Here is a 16,483-nt window from a genome sequence, read left to right on the forward strand (position 1 = left end):
GCTCAGCCGCCGCGCGCCTGCCGCTGCTTCGCCCGAGCGCCGCCCCGCGCGAGCTCGTCGTCGTCGGCGCCCTGCTCCGGCTGGATCCGCCGGCCCCTCCTCCCCCGACCACACCGCCACCGTCTACCTCTTCTCCGGCGCAAGTCCGGCGAACCTCGATCTGCGTGCGCCCTGGGTCAAACCCTAGATCTGAGGTTGACCCTGAAATTTCCCCAAGTCCTTTTCCTCTACTACTTTTTATGCCCTCTTCATCATGCGATAACTTCACGACTGTTGCTCCATTTTGTGCGCATGGTATATCAAAATGTTCATCATGATGTGCTCTTCATTTTGTTCCATTGTGGCATGCTTGTTTGAGTCCATCTTGCTGCCCAAATCATGGATGCAAGAGTGCTATAAATTGTTAGGTGCTGATTCTTATCAGAGTATGAGGATTTCTCTTTTTTGCTACATTTGTTGTGTGCTGCATATGGGCATGAGCTCTACATGTATTTTGTTCTATGATATTCCATCTTTACAGGGGTGCTTGTCATGTATTTTTGTAATCAATGTGGTGACTAGCACAAGCATGCAAAGTAGCCTTCGTGATATTGCTGATTTCAGGGACTTAGGATTTTGCTAAGTCCTTGTTCTGCTGTTATTTTTATGCCATGTAAACTAGATGCTACAGTGAGATCCATGCTTGTTTTGAGCATCTTCGGTAAGGGTGTTTTGGACATATGGTTATGCTCTATCCATCCATGCCCATGTTTTCAATTATGGAGTGCCCTAGCATGTCTTAATCTTGCTCTACTTTTGCTATAAAATGTTCCTGACAGATTGTTTACATGTTAATCAATTTTGCGATGGTTGTTGTAGTTGATCCATGCATTCTATAAACTTGTTCTTGCCATGGTTCGCTTCATGAAAATGTCTTATTGATGATGCTATGCTTCTTTTGTCATGCAATGTCTTGTGATGAGTAAATCGAGCTCGCAAAGATGCCTTCGTAATTCTGTTTATGCCATGCTCTGTTTTCTGCTAAGTCTGAATCTGTTAATAAAACTTGCTATGTTTACATGGGTGCCATCATATCTTCTGTGCCTTTTTGGCTCATGGTCATTAAGGGACTTTTGATCTATGCATTTAGTAGTTTCTTGCCATGCCTTTGTTTGCTATGATCTGTTCCTATAGCATGTTGTTTGCTTGCTCTAAACCTGGCTTCCTGATGTTAATTTCTGGCATGTTAATTTTTTCACATAGTCTGTGAAGCTGATATCTTTTGCACTTTTGCCATGCTTGTTTGAACCTGTTCTTTTGTGATTTAGCCATATCTCAGAGTTCATGTTTTGCCAAGCATCTTGAGTAGATCACTTCCATATGCTTTGTTGCTATGTTGGAGTGCAGTAGCTTAGTTTCTTGTTGCATTCTAGATGGCATCATGCTATTAATCGCATAATTGTGCCATTCTTGTTTTGCTTGCCATTTGCAAACCGTGCATCCGATTCCGGTGATCTTTATATCGATTTCGACCGAAATCATCTCATCTTTTCAGAGGCACACTTGGTTTGCCAAGTTGATGCCTTGTTCATACTTTTCCTACCGGAGCACGCATATGCATTGCATATCACATCTCGCATATCATGCCATGTTTTGCATCATGTTGCTTGCGCATTGCACCGTGGTTGATTGTTGTTTCCTTTGCTTGTGTTCTTGCTTTGGGTAGAGCCGGGAGACGAGTACGTGATCGAGGAACCTGTTGAGTATGCTTACGAGGATCAAGCTTTCGTCAACTCTGAGAACATTGCAGGCAAGATGACCATACCCTCGAAATCACTTCTATCTTTGCTTGCTAGTTGTTTCGCTCTATTGCTATGCCGCGATACCTACCACTTGCTATATCATGCCTCCAATATTGCCATGTCAAGCCTCCCCTCATAGTTGAGGGACAAATCTTGGTTCAACACCGAATGCAAGCATGAGTAGGATATAATGCACCATGAACATAAATATCGTAGAGGCTATGTTGATTTTGTTTCAACTACATGCGTGAACATGTGCCAATTCAAGCCACTCGAATCGTTCAAAATAGGATACCACCCTATCATATCACATCACAACCATTTTAATAGCATGTTTGCACACAAGGTAAACCATTATAAGCTCCTAGCTAATTATGCATGGCATAAGCAACTATAATCTCTAATTGTCATTGCAAACATGTTTATTCATAATAGGCTGAATCAGGAATGATGAACTAATCATATTTACAAAAACAAGAGAGGTCGAGTTCATAACAGCTTTTCTCATCTCAATAAGTTCATCATATAATCATCATTATTGCCTTTCAATTGCACGACCGAATAGTGTGGATAATAATAATAGTGCACATGCATTGGACTAAGCTAGAATCTGCGAGCATTCAATTCAAGAGAGAAGACAAGGTAATATGGGCTCTTTGTCAGATCAACAATAATGCATATAAGAGCCACTTTAACATTTTAATTATGGTCTTGTCCTCTCGACACCCAAAGAAAAGAAACAAAACTATTTACATGTGAAAGCTCCCAACAAGCAAAAGAAGAACGAGAAATCTTTTTGGGTTTTATTTTTAGTTACTACTACAAGCATGGAAAGTAAACTAATTAAAAGCTACAACTAATTTTTTTGTTTTTCTTAAGGTTTATTAAACACACAAGAAGAAAGCATAAAAAGGAAAATAAACTAGCATGGATGATACAATGAAAAAGTATGAGCACCGACAACTAGCAATGAGTGTGTGAACATGAATGTAATGTCGGTGAGAAATACGCACTCCCCCAAGCTTAGGATTTTGGCCTAAGTTGGTCTATGGCCACGGCTGGCCTGGCGGATATCCAAAGTTGTAGTTGGGATCGTACCGATTTACACCAACTATTGCATCTTGGGCTGTAGCGTGGAGGTGAGCTGTCTCAGTCCTCCTCTGATACTCGTTTGCCTCTTCCCTGGTTATGACATATCTCCCTTTTGCCTGAAAGTCAAAGAAAGTAGGAGCAGGGAGAGCGACATGATAGGTGCGTCGTCTGTCAAAGATTAGTCGGTACTGGAGAAACTGATCGTTCCTCTCAACAAACTGATGACGAACCATAGCCTCATAATCTAAATAAACAGGAGGCAACTCAATATCATACCCACGTATGGGTATATCAAGAAAATTAGCTAGACGGGTTGCATAAATTCCACCAAAGAAATCTCCATTAAATCTATTATTATGCAACCTACGTGCAACAATGGCTCCCAAATTATAATGTTTATCTCCTAATACAGCACTCTTGAGAACACTGAGGTCGGGGACACACATGTGACATGCTTCATCCTTACCATTTATGCACCTACTTATGAAGAGAGCAAAATAATGTATAGAAGGAAAATGAATGCTCCCTATGGTAGCTTGTGTTATATATCTAGATTCCCCCACAGTTATACTAGCAAGAAAATCTCTAAACTCAGATTTGCGAGGCTCACTAGTGCTGCCCCATTGTGGAAGTTTGCAAGCAGTATTAAAATCCTCTAAGTCCATAGTATAAGAATTTTCATAAATATCAAATAGGACAGTTTGAGAATTGCATGATGATGAAAATTCAAACCTTCTCACAAAGGAATCAATGAGATAGTGGTATTGGCGGCACTTATCTGCCTCGAAGCTCTCAAGATCGGCATTACGCACATACGCGTTAAATTCTTCCTTGATTCCTGCTCGATCCATAAAGTCCTCTGACAGCCATTCACAAGCCCGCACCTGAGCTTCCCTCGGTGGTTCATCGTCGGCATTGCGTATTGCGAGCCTGGGTCCTTGCTTCCTTGAAGGACCACCTTGGTACATTTTCCTAAACATATTTCTTCCTCTGAAATATTTCTGAAATTTTAGTAACTTCAAAACAAAAGTGAACCAAACTCAACAAAATTGATAGCAACTACTCCTACAAGTGCCTAGAGACTATATCATGCATTAGAACTACTTGGAACCATATAAATTTGACATGCAAGCTCAAGAACATGGTCACCTAGGCAACACAAATTTGCAATGAACAAAGCATTAGAACAAAAAAGTAATTGGACCATTGGAGGAGTCACATACCAAGGAACAATCTCGCAAAGCAGTTTTGTGAGAGGCGCTTTGAGCAAGGAGATCGAAAATCGCAGCAAAATGAGCTAGAACTCGTGCTTGAGCTGGTTGGTGATTTTTTTGGGAGGAAGAAGGAGTGTGTGGTGGCTGGAATAAGTGGAGGGGAGCCACCGTGGGCCCACAAGGCAGAGGGGCGCGCCGAGGGGGGTGGGCGCGCCCTGGACCCTCGTGGCGAGGTGCTTGCTCCCCCTGCCATGTTCTCAGTGCCAGATATTCTCAAATATTCCAGAAAAAATCATATTTAAATTTCAGGGCATTTGGAGATCTTTTATTTTCGGGGTATTTTTTATTGCATGGATAATTCAGAAAACAGACAGAAAATACTATTTTTGCTTTATTTAATATAAATAACAGAAAGTAAAAATAGGGTACAGAGAGTTGTGTTTTCTAACTTCATCCATCTCATGCGCATCAAAAGGAATCCACTAACAAGGTTGATCAGGTCTTGTTAACAAACTCATTTCGAGTAACATGAAACCGGAGAAATTTTGAATAACACTATGTTACCTCAACGGGGATATGCACGTCCCCAATAATAAGAAAATCACATTTCTTCTTGACAGTGGGTAGAGGAAATTCAAAACCTCCAAAAATAATCGATTGAATTTTTCCAATAGAGTTTATACTATGAACTTGAGGTTGTTTCCTCGGAAAGTGTACCGTATGCTCATTGCCATTAACATGAAAAGTGACATTGCCTTTGTTGCAATCAATAATAGCCCCTGCAATATTCAAAAAGGGTCTTCCCAGAATAATAGACATACTATCGTCCTCGGGAATACCAAGAATAACAAAATCCGTTAAAATAGTAACGTTTGCAACCACACCAGGCACATCCTCACAAATACCGACAGGTATAGCAGTTGATTTATCAGCCATTTGCAAAGATATTTCAGTAGGTGTCAACTTATTCAAATCAAGTCTACGATATAAAGAGAGAGGCATAACACTAACACCGGCTCCAAGATCACATAAAGCAGTTTTAACATAGTTTATTTTAATGGAGCATGGTATAGTTGGTACTCCTGGATCTCCAAGTTTCTGTGGTATTCCATCCTTGAAAGTATAATTAGCAAGCATGGTGGAAATTTCAGCTTCCGGTATCTTTCTTTTATTTACAATAATTTCTTTCATATACTTAGCATAAGGATTCATTTTGAGCATATCAGTTAATCACATATGCAAAATGATAGGTCTAATCATTTCGGCAAAGCGCTCAAAATCCTCATCATCCTTTTTCTTGGATGGTTTGGGAGGAAAAGGCATGGGTTTCTGAACCCATGGTTCTCTTTCCTTACCGTGCTTCCTAGTAACAAAGTCTCTCTTATCATAACGTTGATTCTTTGATTGTGGGTTATCAAGATCAACATCAGGTTCAATCTCTACATCATTATTATTGCTAGGTTGAGCATCAACATGAACATCATCATTAACATTATCACTAGGTTCATGTTCATTACCAGAGTGGGTTTCAGCATCAGAAATAGAAATATCAGTGGGATTCTCAGGTGTGTCATCAACAGGTTCACTAGAAGCATGCAAAGTCCTATCATTTTTCTTTTTCTTCCTCTTAGAAGGACTAGGTGCATCAATATTATTCCTCTGAGAATCTTGCTCAATTCTCTTAGGATGGCCCTCAGGGTACAAATGTTCCTGGGTTATTTTACCACCTCTAGTCATAACTCTAACAGAAAAATCATTATTCTTACTGTTCATTTCATTGAGCAAATCATTCTGAGTTTTAAGTACTTGTTCTACTTGAGTGGTAACCATAGAAGCATGTTTGCAAATGAGTTTAAGTTCACCTTTAACTCTGGACATATAATCACTCAAGTGTTCAATCATATAAGCATTGCATTTTAATTCTCTACCAAAATAAGCATTGAAGTCTTCTTGCTTAACCATAAAGTTATCAAACTCATCCAAACATTGGCTAGCAAACTTAGTAGGAGGGATTTCAGCTTTATAATATCTATAGAGAGAATTTACCTTTAATACCTGTGTTGGGTTATCAAGACCATGTGTTTCTTCAATAGGTGATGGATTAAAACCATGTATTTCTTTAACAGGCGGTAAATTAAGACCATGTATTTCTTCAACAGGAGGTAAATTCTTAACATCTTCAGCTTTTATACCTTTTCCTTCATAGATTTCTTTGCCTCTTGCATATCTCCAGGACTGAGAAATAGAACACCCCTTTTCTTCGGAGTTGGCTTAGGGGTTGGCTCAGGAAGTGTCCAATTATTTTCATTGGTCAACATATTATTCAATAAAATTTCAGCTTCATCAGGTGTTCTTTCCCTGAAAACACAACCATCACAACTATCTAGGTGGTCTCTGGAAGTATCGGTTAGTCCATTATAAAAGATATCAAGTATTTCATTTTTCTTAAGAGGATGATCAGACAAAGTATTAAGTAATTGGAGAAGCCTCCCCCAAGCTTGTGGGAGACTCTCTTCTTCAATTTGCACAAAATTATATATTTCCCTTAAAGCAGCTTGTTTCCTATGAGCAGGGAAATATTTAGCAGAGAAGTAATAAATCATATCCTGGGGACTACGCACACAACCAGGATCAAGAGAATTAAACCATATCTTAGCATCACCCTTTAATGAGAACGGAAATATCTTAAGGATATAATAGTAGCGAGTTTTCTCATCATTAGTGAATAGGGTGGCTATATCATTTAATTTAGTAAGATGTGCCACAACAGTTTCAGATTCATAGCCATAGAAAGTGTCAGATTCAACCAAAGTAATTATATCAGGGTCGACAGAGAATTCATAATCCTTATCAGTAACAAAGATAGGTGAAGTAGCATAAGCAGGATGATATTTCATTCTAGCATTCATAGTTTTTTTGCTTCAGCTTCGCTAAAAGTTTCTTAAGATCACTCCTATCATTGCAAGCAAGAAAGTCTCTAGCAGTTTCTTCATCCATAACATAACCCTCAGGAACAACAGGCAATTCATATCTAGGGGAGAATCTTCATCATCACTTTCATCAATATTATTAGTTTCAATAATTTCATTCTCTCTAGCCCTAGCAAGTTGTTCATCAAGAAATTCACCAAGTGGCACAGTAGTATCAAGCATAGAAGTAGTTTCATCATAAGTATCATGCATAGCAGAAGTGGCATCATCAATAACATGCAACATATCATAATTAATAGCAGAAGTAGGTTTAGGTGTCGCAAGCTTACTCAAAACAGAAGGTGAATCAAGTGCACAACTAGATGGCAGTTCCTTACCTCCCCTCATAGTTGAGGGACAAATCTTGGTTCTTGGATCTTTCAAGTTCTTCATAATGATAAGCAGATATAAATCCCAAGTAACTCAAAGAATAGAGCTATGCTCCCTGGCAACGGTGCTAGAAAAATAGTCTTGATAACCCACAAGTATAGGGGATCGCAACAGCTTTCGAGGGTAGAGTATTCAACCCAAATTTATTGATTCGACACAAGGGGAGCCAAAGAATATTCTCAAGTATTAGCAGCTGAGTCGTCAATTCAACCACACCTGGAAAATTAATATCTACAACAAGGTATTTAGTAGCAAAGTAATATGATAGTAGTGGTAACGATAGCAAAAGTAACGGTAGCAAAAGTAATATTTTTGGGTTTTATAGTGATGGTAACAGTAATAACGGAAAAGTAAATAAGCGAAGAACAATATAGGAAAAGCTCGTAGGCATTGGATCGGTGATGGAGAATTATGCCGGATGCAATTCATCATGTAACAGTCATAACATAGGGTGACACAGAACTAGCTCCAATTCATCAATGTAATGTAGGCATGTATTCCGAATATAGTCATACGTGCTTATGGAAAATAACTTGCATGCCATCTTTTGTCCTACCCTCCTGTGGCAGCGGGGTCCTATTGGAAGTTAAGGGATATTAAGGCCTCCTTTTAACAGAGTACCGGACCAAAGCATTAACACATAGTGAATACATGAACTCAAACTATGGTCATCATCGGGAGTGGTCCCGATTATTGTCACTTCAGGGTTGCCGGATCATAACACATAGTAGGTGACTATTGACTTTCAAGATAGGATCAAGAACTCTCATATACTGATGAAAACACAATAGGTTCAGATTTGAAATCATGGCACTCGGGCCCTAGTGACAAGCATTAAGCATAGCAAAGTCATAGCAACATCAATCTCAGAACATAGTGGATACTAGGGATCAAACCCTCACAAAACTAACTTGATTACATGATAAATCTCATCCAACCCATCACCGTCCAGCAAGCCTACGATGGAATTACTCACGCACGACAGTGAGTGAGGGAGTCCTGGATTAGGGGGTCCTCGGACAACCAGACTATATACTTTGGCCGGACTGTTGGACCATGAAGATATCAGATTGAAGACTTCGTCCCGTGTCCGGGTGGGACTCTCCTTTGCATGGAAGGCAAGCTTGGCAATTCGGATATGTAGATCTCCTCTCTTGTAACCGACTCTATGTAACCCTAGCCCCCTCCGATGTCTATATAAACCGGAGGGTTTAGTCCGTAGGACAAGAACACTCATAATCTTAGGCTAGCTTCTAGGGTTTAGCCTCTACGATCTCGTGGTAGATCAACTCTTCTAATACTCATATCATCAAGGTCAATCAAGCAGGACGTAGGGTATTACCTCCATCAAGAGGGCCCGAACCTGGTTAAACATTGTGTCCCCTGCCTCCCGTTACCATCCGCCTTAGATGCACAGTTCGGGACCCCCTACCCGAGATCCACCGGTTTTGACACCGACATTGGTGCTTTCATTGAGAGTTCCGCTGTGTCGTTGCCATGAGGCTTGATGGCTCCTCCAATCATCGGTAACGATACGATCCAGGGTGAGGTTTTTCTCCCTGGACAGATTTTCGTATTCGGCGGCTTTGTACTGCGGGCCAACTCGCTTGGCCATCTGGAGCAGATCGAGAGCTACGCCCCTAGCCATCAGGTCAGGTTTGGAAGCTTAAACTACACTGCCAATATCCACAGAGACTTGATCTTCGATGGGTTCGAGCCCATGTCAGGTGCGCCGCACAGTCTCGACAAGCATGACTTAGCTCTACCGTCGGACGGTGTTCGGGAGATCACACCTATGGTTATTCCGGCCTTCGACCCGGAATAGATCGTGCCGTCCGAGGACGTGTGGATAGACCCCGCCACAGAGGCCGCACACTCAGCGGCAATAGAGCCGAATACTGACTTCACTCCCTCTGAGACCTGTGTTGCCGGACCCTTGGATTCATCCCCGGCCACAGGCTCTGAATCGCCCGCATCCGTGCCTATCAAATCTGATTGGGCACCGATCATGGAGTTCACCTCCGCGGATATCTTTCAGCACTCGCCCTTGGGCGACTTGCTAAACTCATTGAAATCTCTCTCCTTGTCAAGAGACCCTTGGCCGAACTATGTCCGGCTTGAGTGGGAGGCGGACGATGAAGAAACTCATTCCCCACCCACCACCCACTTAATAGCCACTGTTGACGACTTAACCGACATGCTTGATTTCGGCTCCGAAGACATCGACTGTATGGACGACGATGTAGAAGAGCAGGAACCACCGCCCACAGGGCACTGGACCGCCACCTCATCATATGATATATACATGGTGGACACCCCCAAAGAAAGCGATGGCGATAAGGCGACAGAGGATAATCCCCCCTGAGAAGCAATCTAAGCACCGGCGTCAACGACGCCGCTCTAAGCCCCGCCATTGCAAAAACGGCGATACCGGCACAAGAGACAACAACGCTGCGGATAGCGCCAAAGACGAATACAACTCCCCCCCAGCCAGGCCTTGAGCGGGAGGATGGGAAAGCCAGCCCTAAGGAACAGGCAGCAGACGGAGAATCAGAGGATGACAATTACATGCCTCTCTCCGAAGGCGAGGTGAGACTCGGCGACAACGAATTTATCGTGCCTGAGGATCCCGCTGAACAGGAGCGCTTCAAGCGCCGACTTATAGCCACAACAAAAAACCTGAATAAAAAGAAATAGCGGCTTCAAGCTGACCAAGATCTGCTAGCGAATAGATGGACTGAGGTCCTGACGGCCGAGGAATACGAACTCGAGCACCCAACCAAAAGTTATCCAAAACGCAGGCCGCTACCCCAACTCAAGGAGGAAGCATTAAAGCCTACGCTCCCAGCATATGATGCGGCTGATTGACCACCTCGTGGCCGAGACAAAGAGGCATATCAGGCCGAAGTCCAGCCCGCACCCCGTCGCCAGTTATACAAAAATTCCAAGGCCCGGGGTTACACGCAGGACCCGCGAGACGTATTGGAAAACAAGGGAGAACATGCAAGATTGATCTACGGATCACGGGAGCACGCCCCAACGCATGACGACAACCGGCGCGTCGGATATACTAAAAGCAAATCCGGCCGGGCCGAACACAACAGACAAGACTCGTATGAACAGCGTCGCGATATAGCCCGGCACAGAGGCGCCGCACACCCCCTATGCTTCACTGACGAAGTAATGGACCATGAATTCCCAGAAGGGTTTAAACCCGTGAATATTGAATCATATGACGGCACTACAGACCCCACGGTATGGATAGAGGATTTCTTCCTCCACATTCACATGGCCCGCGGGGATGATCTACACGCCATTAAGTATCTCCCGTTAAAACTCAAGGGGCCGGCTCGGCATTGGCTGAATAGCTTGCTGGCAAACTCCATTGGAAGTTGGGAGAACCTGGCAGACGCATTCCTGGACAACTTCCAGGGCACTTATGTGCGACCACCGGATGCTGACAACTTAAGTCACATAAAACAACAGCCCGGAGAGTCAGCCAGGAAATTCTGGACTCGGTTCCTAACTAAAAAGAACCAAATTGTTGACTGTCCGGATGCCGAAGCCCTAGCGGCCTTTAAACATAACATCCATGACGAGTGGCTCGCCCGACATCTCAGCCAAGAAAAGCCAAACTCCATGGCAGCCCTCACGACACTCATGACCCGCTTTTGCGTGGGCGAAGATAGCTGGTTGGCCCGTAGCAACAACACAACAAGCAACCCTGGCACATCAGAAGACGGAGATAGCAACGGCAAACCTTGACGCAACAAACACAAGCGCTGCAAAAAGGGTGAAAACACCGAAGATATGGCAGTCAACGCCAGATTTAGGGGCTCTAAGTCCAGTCAGCGGAATGGGCCACTCAAAAATGACAATCCGGGTCTGTCCAGCCTGGACCGCATACTGGACCGCCCATGCCAAATTCATGGCACCCCAGAAACACCAGCCAATCATACTAATAGAGAATGTTGGATCTTCAAACAAGCCGGCAGGTCAGGTGTCAAAAACAAAGATAAGGGATCTCAAAGCGACGATGGAGACGAGGAGCCCAACTCGCCGAGTACAGGAGGGCAGAAGAAACTTCCCCCGCAAACCCAAACAGTGAACGTGGTAAATGGCACCTACACTCCCAACCCAGACCGAATTCACACCCTCAGGGATGTCGACTTAACGGAACCAGTCGTCCCACAATATAAACTGGGGCCGATCACCTTCAACCACACGGATCGTCTGGTTAACACCACTCAAGGCAATCCAGCCGCACTAGTCCTCGACCCAATAATTGATGGGTTCCACCTCACACGAGTCCTTATGGACGGAGGTAGCAGTCTAAACCTGCTTTACCAGGACACAGTGTGCAAGATGGGCATCGATCATTCGGTGATCAAGCCCACTACAACCACCCTCAGAGGTATTATACCAGGTGTGGAGGCCAGCTGTGCAGGCTCCATCGCCCTGGAGGTAGTCTTCAGATCACCAGACAATTACGGTGCTGAAGAGTTAATCTTCGATGTCGTCCCCTTTCGCAGTGATTATCAAGCACTGCTCGTATGAACCGCGTTTGCTCGATTCAACGCAGTGCCACATTATGCCTACCGTAAGCTCAAGATGCCCGGTCCGCGCGGTGTCATCACGGTTAATGGCAAGGACGAACTTTCCCTTGGCACCGAGGATTATACCGCTGCCTTAACTACATAAGCTACAAGTGGCACCTTCCAACCGAACCTCGAGTCGACGGCCCGATTCTCGGACACCGCCAAAGGACTTCGAACTACTTCGCGGCAGGATAGCCCGGCTCGTCCAGAGCTCAATTAAATACTCCGGCGTGGGCCAGGACATGCCACATACCGCGGCTCAACCGCTCTGTGGCACACAAGCATTTCTTACATTTTGTTTGCAGGTTCAACTTTGCGTAGACCAGGACTGGCGATATGGAAGCAGCTCGAACGCATAGGGGGATCCATATATATTCCCCGCGATGACCATTCGATTATACTCCGGATCCGCACACAGCTTCTTGCCCCCTGGTCTAAGCAGGTTCCACAGTCATAGTTCTTTTCCATCACATTACACGTACTCACATGCATCGACGTACTACTTGATACATCTCCGTCGTATCTACTTTTCCAAACACTTTTGCCCTTGTTTTGGACTCTAACTTGTATGATTTGAATGGAACTAACCCGGACTGACGCTGTTTTCAGCAGAATTACCATGGTGTTGTTTTATGTGCAGAAAACAAATATTCTCGGAATGACCTGAAACTCCACGGAACATCTTGGAAAAAACAATAAAAAATCCAAAGATGAAGACCAGGGGGCCCACACCCTTCTCACGAGGGTGGGGGGCGCGCCCCCCTAGGGCGTGCCCCCTACCTCGTGGGCCCCCTGGAAACCCTCCGACGCCAACTCCAACTCTATATATTTGCTTTCGGAGAGAAAAAAAATCAGAGAGAAGACATCATCGCGTTTTACGATACGGAGCCACCGCCAAGCCCTAAAACCTCTCGGGAGGGCTGATCTGGAGTCTGTTCGGGGCTCCGGAGAGGGGGATTCGTCGCCACCGTCATCATCAACCATCCTCCATCACCAATTTCATGATGCTCACCGCTGTGCATGAGTAATTGCATCGTAGGCTTGCTGGACGGTGATGGGTTGGATGAGATTTATCATGTAATCGAGTTAGTTTTGTTAGGGTTTGATCCCTAGTATCCATTATGTTCTGAGATTGATATTGCTATGACTTTGCTATGCTTAATGCTTGTCACTAGGGCCCGAGTGCCATGATTTCAGATCTGAACCTATTATGTTTTCATGAATATATGTGAGTTCTTGATCCTATCTTGCAAGTCTATAGTCACCTACTATGTGTTATGATCCAGCAACCCCAAAGTGACAATAATCGGGACCACTCCCGGTGATGACCATAGTTTGAGGAGTTCAGGTATTCACTATGTGCTAATGCTTTGTTCCGGTTCTCTATTAAAAGGAGGCCTTAATATCCCTTAGTTTCCAATAGGACCCCGCTACCACGGGAGGGTAGGACAAAAGATGTCATGCAAGTTCTTTTCCATAAGCACGTATGACTATATACAGAATACATGCCTACATTACATTGATGAATTGGAGCTAGTTCTGTGTCACCCTATGTTATAACCGTTACATGATGAACCGCATCCGGCATAATTATCCATCACTGATCCGGTGCCTACAAGTTTTCCATATACTGGTTCTCGCTTATTTACTTTTTTGCTGCTACTGTTACAATCACTACAAAATACCAAAAACATTACTTTTGCTGTCTTTACTTTTGTTGCTGCTACCACCACTATCATATTACTTTGCTACTAAACACTTTGCTGCAGATACTAAGTTTCCAGGTGTGGTTGAATTGACACCTCAGCTGCTAATACTTGAGAATATTCTTTGGCTCCCCTTGTGTCGAATCAATAAATTTGGGTTGAATACTCTACCCTCGAAAGCTGTTGCGATCCCCTATACTTGTGGGTTATCACTACTCAAATACAACATGTGGATTTATACAATACTTATCTACTGTTATTTCTTGTTGAAATTCTTTTGTCAAGTGGCATCCGCACACCGCGACAAATATGCCAGGGGCTTTGTTTTAGCCACAATACGATAATCAAGTCCGAACACCTTCGTGGAAGTTTGGCACCCCGAACTTATAGCATTATATGCATCAGCTCCGAATCATGTCTTGGGTCAATAGTTGGGTTTGCCCGGCTCCCATGTTTTGGTACCTTACGTTCCGCTACATCGTCTAAGGTAGCACTGGGAGAACTACTGCGATTGTGTCCCGGTTCTTCCGGACGAGCACCTTAGTAGAGAAAGCCGAAAACTGACTGTCATGATGTAGCAAGATCTGGTCAGCTGTTCGAGAGGTTGTAAAATCTTTAAGGATTTTTTCCGCATAATGCCATAACCAATGCAACGTGCGATGGATCGGCTTTCTTCCGATCAGGTGCTTATATAGCCCCCCGTGCGGTCTTCCGAACACCAAGGGCTGTGCCTACCTTACCTTTCTAAAGCTCCTATGGCTAAGTGAGAGTGATAAAGCCCTATAGTTCGATTGCCTGGTTCGTTGTGCTGAACACCTCCTTCGAAGGACCCAAAACTGGGATAAAGAGTGATCAAGTTTATCCCGAACACCCCCGTACTTCCTATGTGGGGGCAGAAGCCGACGACTGGCCAACTCTCAAGATTAATATATATGAAACGGCCGTGCAGGAGGATAAAATTTTATATAAAAGGCAATAAATGATAGAAATGACCTTGTCCAACATTACAAAGGACAACATGATTGTATTCATGGAAATATAACATCCTTGGTGCATTGCTCTGCCGCTAGGCAGGATCCTTTTAGGACACTTTCATAATATAATTCAGGCCTGCGTTGTTCCTTCCCCTCTGGCGGTCCCTCGGTCATCAGCTTTTCAGCATCCATCTTCCCCCAGTGCACCTTTGCGCGGGCGAAGGCCATTCATGCACCCTCTATGCAGACCGACCGCTTGATGACGTCAAGTCGAGGGCAGGCACTCACAAGCCGCTTCACGAGCCCGGAGTAGCTTCCTGGAATCAGCTCGGTAGGCCATAGACGGATAATTAAATCCTTCATGGCTAGTTCGGCCGCCTTATGCAGTTCGATCATCTGTTTTTAGTTGGTCGGCAAAAGGCACCGGATAATTCGGCGCCAGATACTGCGACTCAAAGAGCTTATCCGTAGTGTTCCCTTCTTCGGCTCGGTAGAATTGGGTGGCATCCGATATGATGCGGGGCAGTCCCGCAAATACCCCTGGAGAAATCTGAACTCAAAATTAGAAACATGATTTTCTCCTATACTTGCTTTACATGAAAAAGCCTTACCTGCCGTGATCGTCCTCGCCTCTTGGATCTCCAGCAGGGCGCCTTGGGTTTCCCCCCGGGCATCGCGTGCGGCTTGATGAGCCCTGGCAAGTTCGGATTCTTTCTCCGTTAAACTCTACTCCAAGGTCTCGCATTTCTTCACGGACTTTTGAAGCTGCTGCTCAGCTTCAATAACCCTGGCCTCGTGCTTCTCATGAAGAGCCTGCTCTACGGCTGCCTTTTCCTCGGCCTCGGCAACAACCTTCCTGAGAACCTCGACTTCGGTCATTGCCCCTGGCGCAAATAAGGAAACATCTTTTATCATACTAAGAATTTGTTCGCAATAAACGCGAACAAGGCTGGCGCATACCTTGTTTATCTTCCAACTACCTTTTCAACTGACCAAGTTCTTCTTTGGCCTATTCCAGACTTTGATTCAGTCCGGAGACCTCCGCAGCATGAGAGGCAGCAGCCGCTGCAGACGCCTACTTATAAAAGAAGAGAAATAAATGTCATCAAATGAGTCTTCCTACGAAAATAAAATTGATCCTCTGTCCGGTCCTTCCATGCACCGAACAGTGTATCAGGGGCTACTATCCATACTCTGACACTCTCGGAAACCTCATAAAACATACCTCAAAGCCTTTTATAAGGTTGATACAGGCTTCATTCAGTCCACTCTCAGCAGACTGAATCTCCTTAATCACCGCACCCATCAGGGCACGCTGCTCGTCGACGATGGAGGCACTCTTCAGCGCTGCCAACAAAACATCCGACACCTCTGGTTGGACCGAGATTGCCGGTGGAGTAGGCACGCCCCCTCCATCCAAGGGAGGCCGCCTGCTTGATTCTGGAGCCGTATTGGTCTCCGGAATTGCGTCCGGCTGGAAGCCGAATTCAAGATGGCTCCCGCCTTCGACCCCCATGTCTCCGTCCCCAGAAGTTTGACCTCCAGGCGCTACTTTCACGATCCCTTCCCCCTTCTTGGCCGGGGTCTTTCTAGGACGAAGCCTCGTTATTATTCACATATTTGGGGGAAGGGGACTTCGGGGGCGTCCCGCTCTCATAGCATCTGAACTCAGCAAATCCTCTGAAGAGAATCGTTCGGTGCGGGACCTCGCCGGACTACAAAAAATATATAGATCAGGTTAAAATATTATGCCGTGACG

This window comes from Triticum dicoccoides, chromosome 2A (genome assembly GCF_002162155.2).
Source record: "Triticum dicoccoides isolate Atlit2015 ecotype Zavitan chromosome 2A, WEW_v2.0, whole genome shotgun sequence".
NCBI lineage: Eukaryota > Viridiplantae > Streptophyta > Magnoliopsida > Poales > Poaceae > Triticum > Triticum dicoccoides.